Genomic DNA, 25,763 nt, shown 5'->3' with positions numbered 1-25,763 from the left:
TTATAGCACAAGGTCTGTTTTTTTAGGTTGATCCCTTGACCTGGTCCCATGGATGTTTGTCTAAGCATTTTGGAGGAAGGGAGGGAGGGAGGGAGACAGACAGACACAGAATATAAATGAAAGCTAAGGAGCCCTTTTCTTGAGGTTCTCTGTGAGACAAACGGATGCATATTTCAGTTTAGTTCTCTTGTGGCAAACAATGTTGGAAAGTAGGGGAGAAGCACAGCCCCTCCACTTCTGTAGAAAGCACAGAAATGCTCTGTTTGAGAGCATTGAAGTTTCTGGGGGAAATTAGTATCATTTTCTTCTCAAGATTTTTCAGGCAGCTTTGTAAGCAATAGGAGGCAGCATCCTTCTACAAACATCAAAACTTCATAGTGAGCTGCTGCTCCATTGAATTTAGTAAACTACCCTCATGTTATTTTTCCAGCAGCAGACATCAGTGAAGGGGTTAGGATGGGAAGAACATGGTGGAGCCTAGTTGATCATATGGAGGACTGTTTGTGAACTCCTATAATACATGCTTGAGGGAATCCTAAGAATTACTGAGTGAGAACTGAGATCCTTTGTGAACAATCTGAGCCATTAGTTAGTGAAATAAGAGGTATTACTTTTAATTGGGCCACAGTTATACTCTATGAGGCCTGGGCAAACAGTTTACTCTTGCAAAAATCTTGACTTCATAGTCCTCTTCAAGAGATATTTAAGAATTGATGCCAAGATCTTGAGGGGAAAGCCTTTTTTAAATAAAGGCAGAGCTACTGTTGCCACATCTTTATTTCTCAAATAAATTTGTGATCCACTAAAGAATACACATGTACATGTGTATCCACACATACACACAGAAAGAGAGAGAAAGAGAGAGCACAGAAGCAGTTGATGTTAAAGAATGATCGACCATAGAATGATGCCAAATTTGGACTATTTTGGTGTACTTTCATCTTTTTATTTATTTCTTAGAGACACATGACTTATAAAATCACAGGTGTTTGGGAATATTACTTGCACTATTAGTAGACTTGGGCTATAGTCATTTTTTTATATTCTATACAGGAGATAAGCTATGTATGTTCTAAGGACTATTCTCTTAGTTCCTGGGAATGTCTGTTGAGGTGTAAACCACATATCTAAGATCTTCATATAACTGGGGTTGGGGAAGAAGAGGTTATTTTTGCTATTTTCCGAACTGACCTGAATCAGGGCCATTGTCTTTATCATCTATCTAAATTCCTTCCTTTTTTTGAACCATTAATAAAGAACTGATGGCTTCAGTACACTTTGTAGCTTCATTAACTTTATCCAATTTAGAGTACTATTTAATTCCACTCACTAAAAGTGCTTGACTTGTTTCACAAACAAATCTGTACTAACCCATCTCGTAGCAGCTCCTTTCCAACACATTCCTGGGTTCTGATTTGGTCAGCCTATTAACTAAGTCACATTTGCAGCCTGACCACTGTTGTACAATCTTAGCAATGTCATCTTCATTATTTATTTACTGTGGAAGCTCCAAGAGAACATGATATTTTTTCTGTGGTTGCCTGGAGTTTGTGTTTGGACATACTGAAATAGTTTCTCCTTCATTGGCTGTGACTTGCATTTATGTGAAATTTTTTTGGTCAGATATTCCAAAGATTTATATAAACACAGCCAAGACAAAGCCTTCCTTTCTTGAAGGGCATCCTCTAGGAATAGTAATATTTATGCTTTAGCTTATTCCCCTCTCTTCCTTGGTAGTATGCTGACAGCCATGAGAAATGTGTTTTCTTTAGAAGAATCAGATGTCATTCTTCTCAAGTCATTAGAGCCACCTTTTGCAGAACTTTGGCTAGTTTGCTTACTTTGAATTTCCCATTGATACATCATTTAACTCTAACTAGGTCAAGCAGAGCTGACTGGGTCTAGACAAGACTTCATTTTTTCCCTCTCTTGGCATGCCTACTTTAAAAGTTTTCATTAACTGTTATTTCTAAGCCTTCTCCTGTCTCTTCAAACCCAAGATCATATGTGTCCTTTAAGAGATATAAAAATAAATGGGAGGAATGAAAAAATACATTTAGTGAGGTTTAGAAGTCATTCAGACACAGAGAGCTTGACACAAGAAATCAAAACCAGTCTTCCTATATTCAGAGATTTTTTTCCTTATGATAAAATGTGGCTTCCTGTTTATAAGGCTAATTCAAGTGCACAAAGTGGTTATCAGAGGGCTTTTGCCGTACTGTGTTTTGGGTGATGTAAGTTCGAGTGATTAAAAAATACAGACATTGAAAATCTTAGTAATATCAGAATTAATAATATTGGAAAATCTTAGGAATATTGAAATACTCCTTGGTGAAATGTATTTCAACAAACTGTTTTTAGTGAAAATGCATCATTCTAGCAGACCTTAATAGATATTAAAACTATTAACACATAAATATTCATCTATTTTATTTTAAACACAATGAACACTCTAATTTTTCTGATTCATTGCTTAATGTGTTGAATAATCAAACTTCTGCAAGAGCAACTTAGTGCTGTGACAAATGCAGGTATTGAAAGGTGTAAGTAGATTCTTTCTATGGCTGCCCCTGTGACAGACTCAAAGCAAATAAAATAGCTAAAGTTCAAAATAGGGCACATATATTAACATTATTTGTAGAAATCCTATGTTTAATATAAAAAATATTATATTAATAAATCCTTCAAAATGCCTCTGATACTCAACATTCATAAATTAACAAGTTTGGTTTTCCTGTGGTACTTTTATATTCCTTAGCTGGAGTGAACCTGGAGAAACCATATCCAACTGACCTGTGGAAAATAATATGCCTAAGCATTTCACAGGGGATAGGTGACCTTGTAGGATCAGGCAAAGGGCTCCTGACATGTTGGGAGAGGTCAGTGTGTCAGGATAATGTACTGGATACCTGTGGGTCTGCAGAGATGGTTAGTATGCCTTTGTACAGTTTTATATTTCTTTTTAGGCCTTACGGGGCTAGAGTGGGGCCCAAGAGCAGCTAAGACCATAGCACCCATGGTAGTGTGGGTGGGTGGGATCTTATAGGATTGCATTAGGAGGAAAACCTATCTCCTGCCCCTAACTTTCCCCACCCTACCCCATTCATATTTTTTTTCATGAATCTACTTATATATTTAAAAACTCTACTAAGCAGGTTTATCAATTAAATAAAAATTATCTATATTTTACTTCTAGAAGAGAGAAATAAGTTACAAGAAAGTGATATTGCAGATAGTTTAAAAAGTAATGATGAGAACATGACCTCAGGTCAGTATAGTTTTTTTTTTTTAATTTTAAATGTATTTCTTTAAAAAGCCACTGTTTCTATTTTTTATATTTTTAGAGCAAGGGGGGAGGGGCAGAGGGAGAGGGAGAGAGAGAAACTTAAGCAGGGTACATGCCCAGTGCAGAGCCTGATGCCAGGCTTGATCTCACAACCCTGAGATCATGACCTGAGCCAAAATCAAGGGTCGGACATTTAACTGACTGAGCCACCCAGGTGCCCCAGTATAGATTAAAGAAAACAAAAACAAAAACAAAAACGAAGAACATTTATGAGATATAATTCATATGCCATAAAATTCACCCATTTAAACTATAGAATTTATTGTTATATATTCATAGAGTTGTACAACAGTCAACAGAATATAATTTTAGAATATTTTTTTCTCCCCTTAAAGAAATCCTGTACTGATCAGCAGTCACTTACCATTCCTTCACACCTCCTCCCATCATCCATAAGTAACCATTAATCTACTTTGTTTCCATAGATTTGCTTATTTTAGACATTTAATATAAATGGAATTATATAATATGTGACCTTTTCTGATGCCTGGCTTCTTTTTACTTAGCATAGTGTTTTCCAGGTTCATCTCTGTTGTAGCATATATTAGTACTTTTTTCTTTTCTTTCTTTTCACTGCTGTGTAATAGTCCATTGTATGGATATACCATGTTTTATTTATCCATCATCAGTTGATGGACATTTGGGTTGTTTTCTTTTGGCTCTTGTGAATATTGCTTCTGTGAACATTCATGTACAGTTTGTATTTGAACATTTGGTTTGAATTCTCATGTCCCCGTTTTTGTAAATAAAGCCTTATTGAAACATAGTCCCACCCTTAGACATGGAGTTCTCTACTTGTTCCAAATAAAGTCAGTCCCTCCATGCAGAGCTGTAGAGCTCTTTGCCTTTATATCCTGCCTTTCCACCTGGCCAGAACCCCAGAGTTACTGCCCTGGAGCTAGGGGCAAGGACCTGCTTCTCCAGAGTGACCCCTTCCCCTTCCCCTCTCTGTAAGTGAAGAGGAGTAGTAACCCTTGGTATTATTGCATGGAATTTCTGTCATATAAGTGAGCTGGTGGTGGGGGAAGGAGATTGGGACCCTTGTATTCTTGGCTTGTTGCTCCTAGGGTAGAGCTTCCACCCTAAGAGTGGAGCCAGTTCATAGAAGAATGACCTGGTCCTCTCAGCTATGCCACCCGGAAGAGAACTTCTGTAACACAGGGCTGAGGGGCATGAGCACCCTGCTGTGGTTGAAATTATAGTCCCAGATTGGGAGCTGGGGGAGAAGGAGTCTGTCTTCTTGGCCGCACATGCCTGGAGTAGACCTTCTGTATCCTGGGGAGGGGGAGGTGCATAATGTGTGCCTAACAATGCACTGAGGTTCAAACACCATAGACTTTTGCTGTGCGAACCAAGATTTAGTACATTTTCTTGAATGATTATTTCTTTGTTTGATTTATGCCCTTAGGGCAATTTCCAGAGACTTTATATAATTGCTTTTTATAATTTTTACTAGTTAAATTGTTTGCTGAGGAGTGTATCACCTGAGCTTCTTACTTCAACATTCCAAAATTCCTGCCTCCCTCATTCATATTTAAGCTTAATTATTCAAATATTGCATAATTTAGACAAAATGATAGTATTTTTATATTTCACTCATCATTACTTTTTTGGGTTTCCAATAGTTTTTCTATTTTTTTAAAATGTGTTTTGACACATGGAGCCTAAAGGGTTTACATGTGCCTACCCTGTTATGGGATAAGAAGCTCACTTTACACACGTGTATTTGCCAAAGCAGCATTCTTAGTATTCCTTTACCTGTGTTTAATCTTTCTGAGAGAAAACATGGCATTTCTACAATTATTTCTCCCACATGCATCATTTGATCTTGAATAATAACAGATTGTTTTTTGTTAATGGCAAATGATAATACTGTGCTCTTCTATGGGAGGTAACATATCAATTTTTTTTCTAAAGAGACTGAAAAATGAAAATAAAATGATATCCCTTTAGTGGAAATTTCTTGTCACTGCTTTAGTCTGAGGTAAAGGAACATAAAAACATATCATGGCTAGGGAAAACAAGATAAATTATGATTGGTAACATTTTTTGAAAATTTGAATGGTTCATGGGAGAATAAGTTGTATGTCAGGGTCTGATGATTAGTCCATGATAGAATCTTTGGAAAAAACACAGACCTCTAAGGAATGATTTTCAAAGTGGTAGCTTATTGACTTCATTTTGGGTGTAGAACTCTTATAAGACCCTACAGCATGATCTCTTAAAATCATTACTGTTCTTACATATCAGCTCTGGGAAGTGGGCTTTAGAAATGTCCAAATTACAACACATGGGCTATTATTAAATATGTGTGGTATTTTTTCTAGATACTTAAGTAATTCTAAATTTGTGGATCTTTTTTCCACAAAGTGATGCAAATAGTGATTTTGCAGCCACAAATCCCCCAAGAACCCCTATTTTTATGGACCAGAGGATCTCTGCTTAGACAGTCAACCACTGTTCCAAACAGGCTGGGCAAGTAATGTTTTCTCTGCTGTTGCATTTGAAATCTTTGCCCATTTCTTTTACTTACTAGAGTTAAGTGGATTTCTGCCCATGAACCTATTTTAAAGTAAATGTTATATGTCCTAGTACTTTTAACCTTCATAGGAATGATTTCAAAAATTTTTTGGAAGAAAGTCAACCTTTTTCGTCTCCACATATGAACTTTGTTGCAGAGATAAAGCTGTCCGTGAATCACCTTTGGAGAGGATTTGCAGAGGCCAGTGTCTGGTGGTGCTGGTGACTACAGCAAGAGGATTTCCAGAAGCTCTCTATGTTCCTGGCTTAAAAGGGGCTTAGGATCCCAGGAGGTAAGGGGAAATTTTTGTTCTGATTGTGTTACTGCATCTTCTTCATTGTTCTTCTCCAATCTGGGAATGCCTATTTATTAAATAATTACTGTGTGCAAAGTAGTGCATCTCTCTCTCTCTCTCTCTTTCTATGTGCATCCAAATATACTATTTGATTTAATTCTGAAAGATAATGAGTGAGGGAGGTATTGCTTTTCTGTTAGGAGAAGTAGCCTTACCATAGCCACAGTGCAGAAGGAGCAGAGCTGGAACTAAACTCAGATGTCTTATTCCAAGGTGATGCTCTTTTTGCTATACTGCTAAGGAAGGGCTGTGTGGCAGGGGTATCCATGGAGACTCCTCCAGTGTCTGGGAGGGGAGAGATTGTACAGGTTTCAGGAAATGAGGGGAGATAAAGTAAGCATGGGGTAGAGGAGAGGGTCTTCTCCTCTTTTAGTTTTTGGGCATGAAATGCACCTCACTTAGGATCCAGAAGTTTAACTTTCTGAATCCCCAGTAAGCAAAGATTTAAGTCATTTATTAAGAAATTTCTTGGGGTGCCTGGGTGGCTCAGTAGTTAAGCGTCCGCCTTCAACTCAGGTCATGGTCCCAGGGTCCTGGGGTCTAGCCCCACATTGGGCTCCCTGCTTGGCGGGAAGCCTGCTTCTCCCTCTCCCACTCCCCCTGCTTGTGTTCCTGCTCTCGCTGTGTCTGTCTCTGTCAAATAAATAAAATCTTAAAAAAAAAAAGTCTTAAGTTGCTTTCATGAAGGTTTTCAACCTTTTATGAATATTATAAAACTTTACCAGATTTTTATTTTGAAAAACATATTTTTAAACCTAAATCTGGGCAGTATGGATAGTTTGGGGAATCTTCTTTGTACCTTACTTCAATAAAAAAGAAAAAAATTATCAAAATTATGTGTACATAGTTAAGAAAACTAATAGGATAGAAGAATTTTCATTGTTCATCTCCCATTCCAGTCTGCTGCAAAGGCAACCTGTGCTTTTTGTTTTACATCCCTAAGTAAATATGCGTTGTGCACAAATTCTTGAGTTTTCATCTTTAAACTTTATCTGTATTCTCCTTGTTATGACAGATAATAGATGATATATGGGGATATATGAGTTAATGTATGAGGATATATGGGCACTCCATCTCCCACCTTTATTTCTCCCCATTTTCTTAATTTTTGGAAAATTATATCACCATTCAGTTTCTCATTTTGTTACCTTTGTAAAGACACATTCTCATATAACCTCTATTTATTTTTGTTCTATTTCTTTGTTTTTAGTTTTAGACAATATCTCTTGACTCCTCGCTTTATATGATGAATATATTAACCCCCTACCCTTCCTTCCACCTGTTCTTTTCTTTTTCTACCTCCCAGCTTCTGATAGCTGCATTTTCACAAGACTGTTAACATTTTCATTCCATTCTATAGCTATTGTTAAGTTGTCTGTATTTTGTGGGTAATTCTAGATGTTGGAAATTAATAAATACCATTGAAATTTTGTTTGTTTTAAATAATAATAGCTAATTGACTACTTACAATGTGCCAAGCACCATTCTAATTGCTTTACATACAATAGCTCAAATTTCTTTACACACGTATTTACATAAATCAGTTCTCAAAAAATATTTTACAGATATGGAAACTGAGGTGTTGGCAAGTTCACTAACTTGCTCAAAGTCACATAGCTAAAAGTGGTAGTCAACGATTTGCATTAGTGTAGTCCTGCTCAGGAGTACATTTCTGTTTGAATTAGCTTCTGCTGTGTACCAAACCGCACCCAAATTCCAGTGACTTAAAACAGCACCATTTCTTTACCTCATGACTCTATGGGCCAGAAATTTTGGGCTGGCCTTAGCTGGGCAGTTCTTTGGGGTTTGGCAGGTTTGCCCCAGCCTCTGTGGGCAGTAAGGCAGCAGGTTAGATGGATATTGGTTGGGGACAAGGAGAAGACTAGCCATGTGTATCTCATCACCTAGTGCTAGCCTGGTCTTATTCACATGACTGCTGGCAGAATTCTGAGAGCGAGAGAGAGAACAGAAGCAGGTCAGGCTTCATGAGGCCTAGGCTTGGAAATAGCACGCTGTCACTTCTGCATTCTATTGGTGAAAGAAGTCACAAAATCAGCCCAGGTTCAAGGGGAAAGGAAATAGACTTCACTTGTTGGGAGTTGCTGCGAAGTTACGTTTTAATAGTGTGCTTACTGTGAAAGGTGGAGGATTGGGACCATTTTTGCATTCTACCATAGTTCCCTTGGCCATTACATGTATTGCTCTCTATATGTAAATATTATTCATTGGAGAGCCAATATGTGCTATGATTACATTTCATTTTCTATGTTTTCAATGTCATCACTTAACATGAAAAATAAAACTGAAGAGACCTCTTTCTTTAGACTCCATCAATTGCTCAGTTATTATATTTTATTTTAATTTGTTTTAGGCCATTTCTTTCCTATACATCTCCCCCCACCATGGGGTTTATGATTGCCATCTCCCCCTTAAGAAATACATGCTTGCTTTATTATATCTGTAATAATTTATTGCTTTTTGTCTATTTTTTCTAATACTTATAATCCGTTCCTTTTTTTTTTTTTTTTTGTCTTCAAGATATTCCTGGATCCAAATGATTCTGGTTATAATTTGCAAAGATTGCTTTGTAGGCTATCATCCTGAGATTTCTTTTCATGTATTTTTTGGTTTGTTGTTTGTTCTTTATATCTTATATCTTCTCTCCTGGTTTTCACTCATATTTTGCTGGGAAATATCTTCAAGCAACTTCTGCGGAATATAAGTAGACTTTCTGAGGCCTTACATGTCAGAAAATGGATTTATTTTCCTTTTACATTTACCTGAAAATTTGTCAGTGTATAGTTTTTTAGGATCAAAATATTTTCCTTCAGTATTTTGAAAATCTTGCACAACTGTCTTCTAGCTTCTACTTCTAATGAGAAATCTGACAGTAGTCTGACTCTCTTGTTCCTTTGTAGGTTCTGTGTTTTGTTTGTCCTTTCTCTCTTTCTCAGATATGAGATTTCTCTCTCCTTTTTGTTTTTGAAATTTCATAAAGATGTTTTTAAACATGGATCCTCTGTTACTGTTAGATCCTTTTAAATTTTTATATCTTAAGTTCTGGGCAATTTTCATCTATTACTACTTTGATAATAATCTTTCCTTTGTTTTCTCTATTCTCTCTAGTATTCCTATTAGTCAGATGTTTGACTTCTTAGATTGATTCTCTCTATATGTTTATCTCTGTTTCTTGTTCCACATTCTGGAAGATTTCCTCAGCTTTGTATTTTAAACTTCTGATTGAATTTTTATTTTTTTCAATCATGCTTTTAATTTTTAAGAAAGTTTTATCATTTTCTGATTTTTCCTTTTTTCATTACATTCTGTTCTTCTTTCTAGATCACATGTCTTCTTGAACATTTTTGGGTATTACCTATGAGAGATTAATTTAAAAAAAAAAATAACAGTTTCCTCCAGGTTCAGTTTTTCTATTTGTTTACTTTGGTGTTTGTTTTTCATGTAGTTAGTTTTCTTCAAATGACCTCTGATTTCTGGGTGTCTGTTCATTTATTAGAATGAAAAAGTCGGTAGGTCCTCTGTGAGCTCTGTGTATGCAGGTAAATACTTGTCAACCAGTAGGCTTAACTCTAATATGAGTGGGTGGGATGTTTATTCTTGTACGAAGGTGTAAGAGAAGAGAGTGAGGGGTTGATCATTCATATGGAGAGACCTTTTATTAACCCTGTCTTTTTAGCCCACTTCCAAATACCATCCACTCATTGGCTGATGGTATTCCACAGTAACTCCAGGACTCTGCTCCCTCCACGACTGAAATTCTCTCCACAAATATTCTAGTCTGAAGCTTTCTCCTTTCTATTTCACTTATTGACATTCTTTTATTTCTTTTGTATCTTAGATATTTGTTGAAATTCACTCCCCTGAACATATTATTCTGTTATAGATTTATATCTCTTTCATTCCTTCAACATAGTTTTAATAGGTTCTGGAGAAGGAGGAGGGGCAAGCATGTAATCTCAGTTGGATACTTTTATGCAGAAGTTTTCTCCATACCTTACTTTTCAAAAAGAAAAATCCTAACTGTATATACTCTGCTCAGGAGGAATAGCCAGTCTTATTTAATTGATGAAGAGAAACTCTTTCATGTGGTAAGATCTATATGTGCTGTATTTTCAGGTCTGTTCAGCTAAAAGTTCTTAAACACATAGCTGTTTATGGTTTAGCACCTACTGGGTTAGGAATGAAAAACTCATATTGCTGTACTGATATACTATCCAGATGTCACTATATTATGGAATATGATAGGACTGTTATATTCCCCTCTTCCAGCTGTTTTGGGATTATCTGATATATGGGACAAGAACTCTTACCATACATGTATATAAATATGCTTAATTAACATAGACAGATTTCTTGTCAGTGGTTGGTATATTAATCTGGCAAATCCTTTTCCTATCCTGCCAAATTTTTGATCCCTTGAATGTCTGCCAGTCTAGTTCTTAATGGCTCTAAATATGGGGAACCCTTCATTTAGACTTCTTGAAGCAGTGGCCCACCTTCTTGTTGCTCTTATTGTAATTCTTTTGGATTGTTCTATTTCTTGAGCTCCCTGTTTAAAATCCTAGGAAGTCATTCCCTTCCTCAGTGGGTAGATTTGCCTGGTTTATTCTCAAACCCAGCTCATATTTTATGAAATCCTCTGAATTCTTCAGGGCATATGGCTTGCATGTCCTCACCTCTTTTCTCTCTCTCCTGTAAATGTAGCTCTGTGTCTTCATCATCTGCCAAAGTGTCCCTTAGCTTTCTCTTGAGAGTTTTCACACACACTTTCCCTGTGGCAAGGGGGTGTTTTCTTTGCTGTTTACAGTAGTCTTCTAGAAACACAAATTAGATAAACCATTTGGACTTTCAGTTTCTGCAGTATTAGATCATTTTTGAAGGGAATCAAGATGCAAGATTAATATTTTTTTAGAAGTCTAAAGTATCTCATTCTATTAATTGTATATTCGTTCAAGAATATACATTGAATTTTTTATTGAATCCCTATATATTCGGGGTATTATGGTGGTCAAAGAGCTTATATATAGATTTTATTTAGGTGTTAATAAAATAATCACACAAATAGTGTAAAATTGCACAAGAGCTGTGATGGAGAGAGACAGTGCCATGGAAAGTGTCATGGTCTTGGAGGTTGGAGAAAGATCTATTAGGAAGTCATAGTTGACTGTGGGAGGGATGACATGATTATATTTGCATTTAAAAAGTTTATTCAGATTGACTGTATTGGCTGGGGGGCCAGAGAGGATTTGAGTGGAAATGTGAGAGGAATATTCCAGGTGAGATATGATGGTAGTTTGGACTGGGATGGCAACACTGGAAATGGAGAGAAGGGGAAGAATGTAAGCGTTATCTAGAAGGTAAAATTGGTAAGACCTGATGACTGGTTAAATGGTGCTAAAGTGGGAGAGAAAGAAAAATGTCAAGGATAATTTCAAGGCTTGAGTAGATAGATGGATGATGGTGCCATTCACTGGGCTAGGTAATACTGGATGAGGGCCAAATTTGGCAGGGAGGGAGATCCTGTGTTGGGTTTTTATGCCAAATTTAAAGGACTGTTTCAGAATCTGAGTGGAAATATCATGTAGACATTTAACTATAAATAGACAGCTGCAGTTGTGGTTCTGGAGTATTTCTATTGCTCCATAGCCTCATTAGCCTTTGGTGTTGTCAGTGGTCTGGGCCAAAGCCTTTCTAATAGGTGTGTAGTGCTATTTCTTGTGGTTTTAATTTGCATTTCTCTAATGACATGTGATCTTTTCATATGTTTTTTTTCATGCACATATCTTCTTTAGTGAGGTGACTGTTAAGGTCTTTGGTCTATTTTTTTTATCAGGTTATTTGTTTTCTTGTTGTTGAGTTTTAAGAGTTATTTGTATACTTTGGATAACAGTCTTTTATCAGATATGTTTTTTGCAAATATTTTCTCCCAATCTGTGGCTTGTCTTCTCATTCTCTTGACATTGTCTTTACATCAAGGTTCATTTTTGATATAAAGTTTTATGTTCTGTGCTGTCTGGCTCTGTGTGCTGAAAAATACTTCTGGAATTTGGAAATTCATGTTGAGAGGTGAAGTAGCTTTTGTGAATTCTGAAGTACTCTCTGGAGTGACATTCTAAAATTGATGTCTTAGTTTACCCTTGAAGACTCATATTCTGTGTGTCAGCACTCACCCCCTCAAAGGGAGTTTTATGCTCTTGACATTGGGCAGGTGCGGAGTTTTTGCCATGAAGTAAGAGCTAAATATTGTCTGTTTTCTGGGTCACTCATTGGAGGTAATTTAAAACTTACTTAAACAAAAATTGAAATCTACTGCAATAATGTAAGAGGCAATATGACTAGTGGAATGTGCATGTGATGAGGAGTAAAAAGATCTGGTTCCTAGTGTGTGTGCCAACATGTGGTAGCTGATCGTTTTGGTTAAAAAAGTCTTAAAAACCTATTTCCTGGGGTGTCTGGGTGGCTCAGTCATTAAGCATCTGCCTTCAGCTTGGGTCATGATCCCAGGGTACTGGGATCAAGCCCCGCATCGGGCTCCCTGCTCGGTGGGAAGCCTGCATCTCCCTCTCCCACTCCCCCTGCTTGTGTTCCTGCTCTCACTGTCTCTCTCTCTCTGTCAAATAAATAAATACAATCTTAAAAAAAAAAAAAAAAACTATTTCCTTATCTGTAAAATTAGAATAATATTAACTTAATAATAATCTTAATTGGTAATATGCATTGAAATTTCTTCTGTGTCTTTTCATGATTTGATAACTTATTTTTAGTACTGAATTATATTAATAATATTAGTTAATATTGTGATAATAAATTTTATGTGTCAACTTGGCTAGACTTTGGTACCCTGTTTTTGGCTAAACACCCATCTTAATGTTGGCTGTAAAGGTATTTTTTAGATGTTAGGTTACCATTTAAATCAATAAACTTTGAGTAAAGCAGATTATCCTCCATAATGTGGGTGGGCCTCAAACCAGCAGTTAAAAGCCTTAAGGCAAAAGATTGAGGTCCCCCCCCAAAGAAGAAGGAATTCTGCCTGCAGATTGCCTTTAGGCATGGGACTACAACCTTAACACCCCTAGTTCTCCAGCCTGCTTTGAAGATTTTGGACTTGCCAGCGTCCTTAACTGTGTCAGCTAATTTAAAAAAATCTCTTTGTCTCTGTCTTTCACACACATACACACACATGCTATATTGGTTCTGTTTCTCTGGAGAACTCTAATACAGCTAATACAACTGTCTAATCACTATCACAGTAAGGTAAAATCAATGAATGAATGTAACTGTGCTATATAAACCTCAGAGTGCCACTCTGAAATATAAATGACATAAAACCCAAATATAGATACAGAGGCTCTCTTGTATAAAGGAGTGATCATTTCCTTGTTCTTTATTGATCTTTGTTTGCCACATCCCACTTTAAAAATGGTTACAAGGTTAAAGAGCAGATCTGGAAGCCAAAAATGAGCTTGGGAGGATCAGTGAAGACCTGGAATGAGGGTCAATGAAGAGCTGGAATGTGCTGGATCTCAGCAGTTTAAAGAAGAGAGGTATTGGTTATAAGCACAAGGATGGGGATAAAATAAAGGTTTCTGGATTCAGTCATTAAAGAAGTAACATGGAGTAGGTTCCATAGACTAGTGGTAGTGAATCTCCACGTGTATGGGCAAATCCAAGGTCACACAATATTTTCTTGAAGTTGTATTTTTAAAAGGTATACTCCAGAGTATACTCTAGTGAGCTGTAAGACTCACACTCTATAGAGTTATTTCAGAAACATTTATTTTCAAAGGATATTGTGCATCATCAAATGGCCAGGAGAATAAGTTAATCCTGCAGGCTAGAAGGTCTATTTGTGAGTTTAAGAGTGAAGAAGACACTTTAATATCTTATTTCTTTGTTCAGATCTATCTGCAGATTGTATGGGAAAGTTCTTAATAAAGAAGTTTAAATACAGAGAGATAAGAACTTTCCTTAATATACTATGCACATTTGATGCTATCATGATTGACAAATTTCCCAGATCAAAAGCTGCTATTAGCTCACTCTTTTTTTAGCCAACATATTTTCATTCAGATTAGTACTGTGCACTGACATGCAAGAGAAACATCAGCTCCTAATAAAATATGGCCCAATATTATCTAATGTGTTATATCTAAGGATCATCTCAAAAATACAAAGGTAGTATACTAAATAAATGTCCTTTTTTTTTGTAGTAACCCCATGACCAAGTTTATTTTTAATTGCTGGAATAAATGACTTCTGGTCAGATGGTTTTAGATAGATCCACTCACAGTTGATTCCTTGATGCAAGTGCTGATGTGCAAACAGCATGAGGCTGAATGGGTGCATAATCAATAATGCATCTAGAGGCTTTCAACTGAGTTCAGTCAGAGTATCTATTAGATCTTGTCTCTCAATATCTCATCTCTCTAGCTAATTTTTCAAATATTACAGGGAAACTTGGCTGCTGTAACCCACCTTCCTTTGAGCAATAAGGAGAAAGAAATTATTCCCAGAGGGATGAAGAATATTTTTCTTCAGTGGTTCTGTACATATTTGAACCTGTGTCTCAATGATTATGCACAACCAGTGTATATTTCAGAGTCTTTTATTTATTCAACATTTATTCAAAAATATTTAGTGCTTTCTAGATGTTAGGCACTGTTGGGGATAGAAGACAAGTTCGCTGATGTTTGTGTACTGTTAAGTGGATGAAGACAGAGATAAACAGGTAAACCAAAATATATGACACTTTACGGCTATTACATAATAAGTCCTAAAAATAATGAAATGAGTATTATAAGGTGGGGAGTAGGATTGGCAGGACTAATTTTTTTTTTTTTTTTAAAGATTTTATTTATTTGACAGAGAGAGACACAGTGAGAGAGGGAACACAAGCAGGGGAGTAGGAGAGGGAGAAGCAGGCTTCCCCGCGGAGCAGGGAGCCCGATGGAGGGCTCGATCCCAGGACCCTGGGATCATGACCTGAGCTGAAGGCAGACGCCCAACGACTGAGCCACCCAGGAGCCCCTGGCAGGACTAATTTTATAGAGTAGTCAGGGGAGGCCTTTTCAAGGAAGTGACTTTAAGCTGAAGATTTGGAAAATGAGATCTCCAAGGCCGAGGGAGCCCTAATCCAGAGACTCTGAAGTAGGATTTACAGTTAACCTTGAAGAACATGGGTTTGAACTATGTGGATCCACTTATATGCAGATTTCTTTCAATAAATGCAACATAGTATTGTAAATGTATTTTCTCTTCCTTGTGATTTTCTTGACATTATCTTTATTTTGAGAATACATCATATGATACACATAGCATACAAAATACATGCTAATTGACTCTTCATGTTATCCTAAGGCTTCTAGTCAACAATGGGCTATTAATAGTTAAATTTTGGCAGAATCAGAGTTATATGTGGATTTTCAGCTGCACAAGGGGTCAGTGCCTGGCCCCTGCATTGGCCAGGGGTCAGCTGTAATATGTTCAAGAAACAGAAGGGAAGCTTGCATGGTCAGAGTGCAGAGATCAGGGGGTAAGAGTGGTATGAAGGCTGTGCAGGGTCTTGAAGACTGTGATTGGGAGTTTGGATTTTATTCCAACTATATTTGAAAGCCACTGGAGTGTTTTGAGTTGGGGATTGACATGATCTCTTTTTCCTTCCTTCTGCCATTTTCTCCTTGTACTTTTCCAGGCACTTAGCATTCAGCTTTTCCATGGATTTTCTAAGTCAGTATTTTAAATAATATGTTTTCTGGGTAATTCCTATCTGTTTGAGTAGCTCCATTCTGGGAAGTGGTAGTTATAGTACTGTTACTCCTTTTTTTTTTTTTTTTTTTTTTTTTAAAGATTTTATTTATTTATTTGAGAGAGAGAGAATGAGAGACAGAGAGCATGAGAGGGAGGAGGGTCAGAGGGAGAAGCAGACTCCCTGCCGAGCAGGGAGCCCGATGCGGGACTCGATCCCGGGACTCCAGGATCATGACCTGAGCCGAAGGCAGTTGCTTAACCAACTGAGCCACCCAGGCGCCCCCCTGTTACTCCTTTTTTTAATTGCATAATTTCCCCCAACATTTTTGGTTTAAAATCACAGAAAGTGTGATACTGTAATATTTCATGAAGTGAAAGAGTTGGCTCTGTTTTCTTAGAGTTTGCACACTGATAAGTCTATGAATCACATTCAGCCCATAGTTTTATTTGGTCTGTTTGGAATTTTACAAATTGGGAGACTTAACATAAATGTCTGGAGTAATATGATGATCTTATTTATATATATCCAATGGCTCATATTTGGAAAATAGTATTAGAGAAAGAATTTATAAGAAGGGACTTAAGTCAAAGCTAAAAGACAAAGAGCTGGGGAGGCAGATTTTACAAAGCCAAAGGTAAAAGCCTGGAGACCAACATTCATTGTATATGACTTGCAGTGTTTGGGAAACTGTCATATTACATAGCACTTAAAAAGGTCTAATAACCCATATTGTAGTGATGCAAATCCCAGATCTAATGCTTTTTTAAGTGTATGACCTTGGACGAATTACCTTTCTCTGCTTCCATTTTATTCAGTGTGAAATAGGGATAGTAAGTACATTCTTCATAAGGTTGCTGTGAGAAGTTATTAGTGCTTATGAAACATTTAGAACAATGCCTGTTTTAGTAACATTCCGCAAGTATTAGTACATCTTACAGATTAAAAAAACTTGAAACTCAGACAACTAATTGATATCAAAGAAGTTACCCAGCAAATTAGTGGAAGAGTCAAATCCTGAGACCAGCTCTTTTAAGAAGATTTGTTGGTGGTATTTCAAGAGTAATTTGAATTATTTGGTTTGAATACCAGCATTGCCAGTTTTACCACTGGTTAGCTCAAAGTTTTATCTAAATCAGCAGTTCTCAATTTTTGAATCTTAAGATGTTTTAACACTCTTAAAAATTATTGAGGACCCTTGAAGAGCGTGTGTTTATGTGGGTTATAGCTATCAGTTCCATACTGGAAATTAAAGCTGATAATTTTAAGAAAAATTACTCATTAATTAGTTTAAAAAAACCTATTATAAGCTATCATAAATAACATATTTTTATGCAAAATAATGGTTTCCAAAACAAGAATATTTAGAGAAAGTGGAATTATTTTATATTTTTGCAAATCTCTAATGTCTGGCACAAAGACATCTGGATTCTTCTATCTGCTCTGCATTCAATCTGTTACAATGTTACTCTGGAAAACTCTAATGTGCATGCATCTTCTTATTAATATGAAAGTAGTTTTGACTTGACAGATTTTCTGATAGTCTCTGGGACCTCAGGAGGTCCTCACACCATGCTTTGAGAACCATTGATCTAGGTAAAATTAAAGATTTCAGGTAGGAAAGATACAATTTCTGCCCAAGTCCCAAAACGTACTTTAGAGGTGGAAACTCAATGGCCAAGAGCAAAACTTTCTAGGGAACAAACACTAAAATCAAGCCTTTATTACCTTTTATAAGATTAATAACTCTACTTATATATCGTTCCAACAAATGCCCACGGGCACCCCCAAAATATTCATTGCATTGTCTAATTACAAAATATTTTCTCTTCAGCCACTCCCCATCCCAAGTTGTGTGTCTGAAAGCACGTAGGTGAAATTGGTCAGAAGTAAATTAATGAGTAAAAGCATGCTCTTTTAATTCAGAGGAAAATGAGAAATATGCCACATACTCACCTGTCTTCCTTCTTGTCCTTCCAAGCTCCTTGGCCCTCCTATTATATTAGTTTGCTTTGTGATGCAAGTTGCATAATTCCAGTGATTCCTTTCTGTAATTGATAAAGTTATAGATGGGTATTGGAAGGCTAATTTCTGCTTGCTAACATCCAATGATCTGTGAAGAATTCAGTTCTCTTCTTATTCAATAGATCTGAAGAATGGCTACTATACAGTCTGCATTTAGAGAAAGAAAATTGTTTATAATCAACCCAGCAAAGCACTGATATTTTAGGCTGGTCCATAGAAAAAACTTTGTTTTTTCTTGTAATGGGGTTCATTCTGATGAGGCCTGAGTATTTGTGGACTCTTCAACAGGCTATGTATTTAATTTCTTCAGGCAAAGCTTGAAGTCCCACTTCCTCTACGAGTGCCATCTCTAATGTATTCATTTATTCAACATTTGTTGGCTAGCCACTATGCCAGACAAAGTGGTAGATACTAGTGACCTAAAGATGAATATCCAAAATTTATATATTTGAGGAGTTCAGGAGATAGGTATATAAGTAAATTACTTAAATATGTGTGAAAAATGCTGTAATAGAGACACAAGAACACAATGCTTTAGAAGACAAGCAAGGGGAGACTGATTCTACATGATTTGTGAAAAGTTTCTCACTGGAACTGGGTCCTGTAGGAGGTACAGGGATTTAAGGCAAGTGAGGAAAGGGCATTACTGACAAAAGGAACAGAATGAGTAGAGGCTTGGAGTCGTGAAAAAGCATGAGGTGTTCAGGGAATTATGAGAATTTTCAGAGACTGGAATTAGGGTGCACGTGAGTGGAGGCTGGGGCAAGGCTGTGGTCACACTGTGACAGCTCATAGGGGCTGAAATGAAAAAAAAAACAAAGGGAGGGGGTTTACATTTAACCCTTAAGCCAGAAGGAACCATCAGTGGGCTGTTTTTGTTGAGTTATATATTTTAGAAAGATTTTTCTGGTAGTGAATGGGCAGGAAGTGGAATGCATTAGAGAATGGAAGCAATGGTCCCAATGAGATAAAATGGTTTCCTGCATGGAAGCAGTTGTTATGGGAACAGAAGTGAGGCAGTAGGGATAGAATTGAGAGGTATTTAGAAGCTAGAATCAAACATTGAGGAGATTGGATATGGAGAATGAGAGTGACAGTCTTAAGAATGATTTGTAGAAAACTGAACTGGTGAATTACAATTAGAATGATTACTAATCAAACATGAAAACTGAAGCAACAATAGGAAGTAGTAGAAATGATGATTTTTTGGAACATGCTGAATTTTACGGACCTGTGGCTTATCTAGGTAGCACTTGGAAATACGGGTCTCAAAAGAGAGATTGAGAAGTTGTGTTTTCCTTCTAGAAATTTCTGTAATATGCTCAATCTATACTACATATGAAGTTGATGACAAACCTGTTGCTGTCATTTCTACAGACGTCTTGTGTCTTCAGCTAGAAATAAAATTTTCTAAAGGTTTCCAAATATTTTGGGTCTCGAATAGTAAGCTTTCAAAAAGCACAGGGATTGGGGTATGGGCAAAAAAGGTGAAAGGGACCAAGAGGTACAGATTTCCAGCTATAAAATAAATAAGTCATGGAGAAGCAATGTATAGCATAGGGACTATAATCAATAATATTGTAATAACTTTGTGTGGTGATAGATGGTAACTAGACTTACTGTGGGGATCATGTCATAATGCATAAAAATAACTGAATCACTATGATGTACACCTGAAACTAATAGGATATTGTATGCCAATTATACTTCAATAAAATAAAATAAGATAAAATAAGTAAAATACAGGACAGGGATGATGGATTCTATCTTTTTTATTTTCCCACTGTGCCTAAGACAGAGCTAGGCACAAATTAGGAAAAAAACACCTAATGTCTTTCTTTAAGGTCTGAAGGCAGAATCAGAGAGTGAAGGCAATAAAGAATGTTTTAGAAAATTGAGCAATTAAAGAAATTCGGAGAATTAAAAGGAAAAAAAAAAAAAAAAAGAAAGAAAACCCCTCCTAAGGATTCTTAGTAAGAACTGGGGAAAATTGGTGGATATGAACAGGGAAGGTCTTTTATTTTTAGTACTAACACTAATTGGAAGAACAATGGTTGTTAGGAGGGTATTTTTTTTAATTTCTTTAAGGAAGGTGTTTATTTTGTGGTAGCCTGCTGAATGAATTATAAGGGAAAGCCTCAAGTTCTACCACACTGTATCATTCATATGGTTTTGAATATGAGCTTCATGTATTCTACATCTTTCACCCCCATTCCTTTGCCCTTTTTTAAAAAAATTTTCACTGCATAAAATTTAGAAACGTCTAAAGAGCAAACAGTATCTTCAACAAAAGAAAAACGTTTAAAAAAGTTAACAAGAGGAGAAAAAAATTGTAAACCTTAAACTACGATAAGTTAATTTATGAATTTAAAGCTAGTCTAATCAAAATATTATGAAGTTGGAATAGGGGATTTTTTTTTCCAATTTTTTTAAATCAAAATTTATTCAGATATTTATTAAATTACTTGTACAGACTTCTAATACATGCTCGTGAGTATCAAAATGGCATACAAAAATGCTCATGCCATAGAAAAATGTTATTTTAAATGTTTGTATCCATGCCAAATTTCAATAGTTGTTAAAGTAATTGTGGATCTTTAATTTAAATCAAAATACAATACTTAATATTATCTAATTCTAGAGGGTCTGATGACTTGAAAACAATATATTTGTAAGAACTATAGGAAATGACACTTTACTGGAGAAATACTATCTGAAAACTATAATGCTAAATCCACTTGAATAAAAGCAATTGTAATATCAATTAAATAGCAGTATCTAAACCAAAAAGAGATAAGTGAAAACTACTTCAAAGACAGAAAACACATGCAGATGTTATGCCGTGGTTATGGGAGTTCAGGACCCGGTTGCGGTGAGCTCAGTCAAACCTGTGGGTGTCCCTGGATGCGTGGGCCCTCGCGGCCTGGCTCTTCTCCTTCCTGGCGGTGCTGATGATCCAGGGGGTCCCCTGAGACTTCTGGGCCTCCATGGGCTGCCTGTGGGGGAGCAGGAGCAAAACGGCCACTTGGGAAAGGCGGGAAGTTGAACTCCGCTTTGGCCAACATTTGCCTGATGTGATCATTTTCTTTCCTTAGCTCCTTGACTTTTCGCTCGGTAAGCACAGCTGCCATCCAGCTCTCCTGCCTTAGAAGCTCCCTTCTTTATTTACCCCAAAGATACAAATGTAGGGATCTGAAGGGGTACGTGCACCCCGATGTTTATAGCAACATTGCCCACAATAGCCAAACTATGGAAAGAGCCAAGATGTCCATCAACAGATGAATGGATAAAGAAGATGTGGTATACATATATACAATGGAATATTATGCAGCCATCAAAAAAAAAAAAAAAACCCGAAATCTTGCCATTTGCAACGACGTGGATGGCACTAGAGGGGATTATGCTAAGTGAAATAAGTCAATCAGAGAAAGACATGTATCATATGATCTCACTGATATGAGGAATTCTTAATCTCAGGAAACAAACTGAGGGTTGCTGGAGTGGTGGGGGGTTGGAGGGATGGGGTGGCTGGGTGATAGACATTGGGGTGCTATGGTGACCGCTGTGAATTGTGTAAGACTGATGAATCAATGACCTGTACCTCTGGAACAAATAATACATTATATGTTTAAAAAAAAAAGATAGTAGCAAGGAAAAAATGAAGGGGGCGGAAATCGGAGGAAACTCATGAAGAACTGAAACATGTCTCCAGCTTTCAGAAATCACCAGCAGGGCACCCCACAGGGGCTCTAGGTCCAACTGGAAAGTGGATCTGATGGCGGGCAGCAGGCCCTCCATGGCTGTGTAGGGCTCCACAGCTCTGCCTCCAAGGGCCAGTGTTCTATGGGTCTCAACCGAAGGCTCAGAACCCTGGGGGGGGGGGTGCTCTGTCTCTAAGGTAAACATGTGCCTGGTAACCAGAGCAGATCAGTTGGGGTGGAGAAGGGGGAGGCCAGCCAGCTTCTAGAAGACAGTTTCCCCCTAACTTTGCCCTCAAATAGAAAGTGATCTCACTTCACTGAGTTCCCCACCCAACCTTTATTGAGATACAATTCACATATCATACAATTCATCCATATTAAGTGTATAAGTCCACGAATTTTTAGCATATATAAAGAATTATATAACCATCACAATAAGCTTATTTTAGAACAGTTCCATTACTGTAAAAAAAAGACCTTGCCAAACCTGTCATTTCTATCCCCTTTGCCCCCTTAGGCTGTCAGAAGGAAATCTAAAAATTTCTGGGCTTGACAAGTACCCTTAGGGCAAACCTTTCTTCCCAGTTGATGTACCTATCCAAGTAAGCAGTTTCTCTGTCATATTGGCTTAGCAATTCCTCCCTGTCTTGATCAGCTCTCTCATGTTTTAAAGACTTAAAAAAAGATTACTTTTTCAGGTTCTTTCACGTGTTTGCAAGTGGAGCGTGTCTCTGAGTGCTCAGGTGCACAGAAAGTCTCCCCTGGGTGCCTTATTTGCCCCACAGCTTGGATTTGAGATTTAGGATTCGTCCCCCAGATGAATAAGCATCACTGAGCAGGGCTGGGTCCTGGAACAGGCCTGGCAGTTTGCCATGAGCTTGTGGTACTCAGTTCTGCTGCTTTTGTATGTGAAGCCACCTTCACTGGAAATGCCTTCCAGTTTGCTGACGGTATCAGATTTTTATGGCCCACGGAAGTCACGGAAATTTCTCCTCTGACTGGTAGGATTGCTGAAGACGCTGGCTGGCCATTCCCCAGAGAAAGAGGTCTGATGATTGAGGTGTCCTGTTTTAGAAATGGAATGTTGGGTTTGCATCTTCTGATAGGCTGACTCTTCCAAACTTGGGAATATTTACTCTATTTCCCAAAATAAACACCATCCATACCGGTTCCCCAAAAAACTAAAATAGAGAAGCATAGGTTCAAAGATCTTTCTGTTCAAAAGACCTCTTAAGACGTACACACAAGACACTATAGAATTGAACTCATAGAGGTCCTCTTCTTATCTTATTGCCCTGGATAAGACAGTCATAACATCTAGACTTAGTGTCTTCATTGGTTAGTTTTATATATACGGTTCTTCTTGAAGGTGAGCAAGTGGGGTTTGTCTGTCTTTTTCACTGCTGGTCCCCCACAGAGCCTAGCACAGAGCCTGTACAACTTTACTAAGGTTCACGATTCAAAAAGGAAGCATGTGAATAATGAATCCAAGAATTCAGACCACAGATTTGGAACAAAGCATATGAGTTTCAGAGAAGTAGACATTTTAGAAGAAAACTGTCCTTTTAACCCTAGATGCATTGTGAAACCATGTTTCTTTCCAAGGTCTTAGAGAAAAAGAAAGCCCTGAGTGTATTCCACTGCAAATGAGCAGGAAACAGCGTGAGTACTTAATGTGCTCAAAGTGACCACCTCTGTTCGAGAGCTAGCCAGGGATTCTTGAGAGCAGCCGATTTTCCTCATGAAAACTATGGGATTATGGGCAAAATAACAAAATGGGGGTCATGAGAATCCTGAGAACGACCGGATGGTAGGACAGATCTGGGTTCACATCTCTGCTGTGTCCCTGTGGACTCATCCTATTTTTTCCAGCCTTTCCTTCCGCCTCTGTGGGATGGATGTCTTAGATTTATTGTAAGATGATGGGGCACTTCAGCACCATGCCTGGCATATGGGACAAGTTCCATGTATGTTGGGTTTTGTTCATTTCTGTTCCACGATTTGAAAAAATAACCACGAAATACTTCTCTGGTTTTTTTAAGGATTGAAAAAAAAAAAAAAAACCACATAAAATAGGTAAGCTATTTTACCATAAGTTGATGTTGATCGTAAGACCAAACTAGATTGGAAAAAAAAAATCTTCAACTAAAAGGGGCTTGTTGTTTGTCTGCAAGCACAGCCATATGCAAGAAATAGGGGCCGGAATCAAAAAAGAAGAAAAAGGTGGGAGGGATTCCTTCACACACAGTCTCTATAACTTATTTAAAGTAAACCTCTAAGACAGTGCTTCTCAAACTTGACTTTGTATCATGGGAGGCCTTGTGAAAACACAGATTGTTGTCAATCCCTCCATCCCCCCAGCCCTGCCATTTCTGATTCTACAGTATAGGGTGGGTCCTAGGAATTTTCATTTCAAATAAGAGGATACTAATATTCTAATGCTGGTCCTGGGACCACACTTTGAGAACCATTGCCATGGAGGTGATTCTCAACCTTGGTTGTACCTTGAGATCACCTGGGGAGCTTTACAAAATACCGATGCCTGGGCTCAACCCAAACATCAGTTGAGAAGTTCTGATTTCACTGGTTCTGGGTGGAGTCTGGATGTCAGGAGTTTTAAAAGCTTTTAATGTGCAAAAGTTAAAAATAATTTCCCCGTCCGTTCTGGTATATTTTAGAAAAGAATCATTCAATTATTCATTCATTCAATAAATATCAGTCGAGTATCTACTATAACCTGGGCTCTGTGTGAGGTGCTAGGGATATGGATATAAATCGGACGGACAGAGGAAGACTGCCACATTGATAACTCATGAGGTGACTGGCATACCAATGAACATATTTACAGAGAGCTGTTAAGAGCTGTAAGTGGGGACACCTGGGTGGCTCAGTTGGTTAAGCAACTGCCTTCAGCTCCCATCATGATCCGGGGGTCCTGGGATCAAGCCCCATGTTGGGGCTTCTCCCTCTGCCTGTGTTCTTTCTCTCTCTGTCAAATAAATAAATAAAATCTTAAAAAAAAAAAAAAAAAGCTATAGGTGGAGGGCAATGAGGTTTAAGTGAGCAAAGACTTCATTAGGAACTCTGAACTTAGTTTTGAAGAATGAGCCTTTTTTATGGGCAGAGACTGAGGGGAAGAAGATTTTGGGGAGAGGTCTGGGACTGGGAGTGGACACAGGATGTGTTCACAGATGTTCTCAGGGAGCTGGAGCCTGCTTAGGTGGTATGCAAGGAGCTGGGAGAAGTTGTCTAGACTCAGGGGAAGTGTTTCAAGATTCTGGGAGGAGAGTGATACAACTGGGTTTGATCACTGGCTACATCGAGAGATAGGAAGACCTACCTGAGAAATGTTCTTTAGATAGAAAAATCTCTATAATTTTTTAAAGATTTTAATTAATTAATTTATTTATTTATTTATTTTAGATTGAGAGAGAGAGCACGTGGGGGAGGAGGAGGGAGAGGGACAAGTTCAGATGCAGGGCTCGATCCCAGACTGAGATCATGATCTGAGCCGAAACCAAGAGTCCGATGCTTAACCCACCGAGCCACCCAGGCGCCCCTGGAATAATCTCTATCTTGAAGTTATATCTAGGATATGCTCCAGACATATACAATCAAGACACCCAACATCATAGAATAACAGGAAACTAAGACACCAGCTTCCTTCTCGTTAGCTAACTCCCGCATTTCTGATCTGATTTTGCGGGGGGGAAAGAAGGATGCATTCGTTTTCATTGCAAGCCTACCTCTTTTGGACTTTGGAAATATGGGTAGAAAAAGAGTTAATGCGGAGAAAGAAGAGACCAGACAGGAGAAAAAGGGAACGGAAAAGACTCCGAGGTTTGGAACAGCACAGAAGGGTGAATAAAAATGGAAGCTGTGGAAACATGTTTCTCCCCTGCCCCCTTCTGCTCCTCCCCTGAAACCCCGCCCTAGGAGGCCAAAGGCCATATCCGGTGGCCTGCACTGCCACCTGCAGGTGAGGTCCTGAATCACCGCCGGAATTTTATGCTGAGCTTTGGAGAAAGCAAGATGTCACCAGAATACCTCTG

Source organism: Halichoerus grypus, chromosome 8, assembly GCF_964656455.1.
Source record: "Halichoerus grypus chromosome 8, mHalGry1.hap1.1, whole genome shotgun sequence".
NCBI lineage: Eukaryota > Metazoa > Chordata > Mammalia > Carnivora > Phocidae > Halichoerus > Halichoerus grypus.
This window is presented reverse-complemented; position numbering follows the sequence as displayed.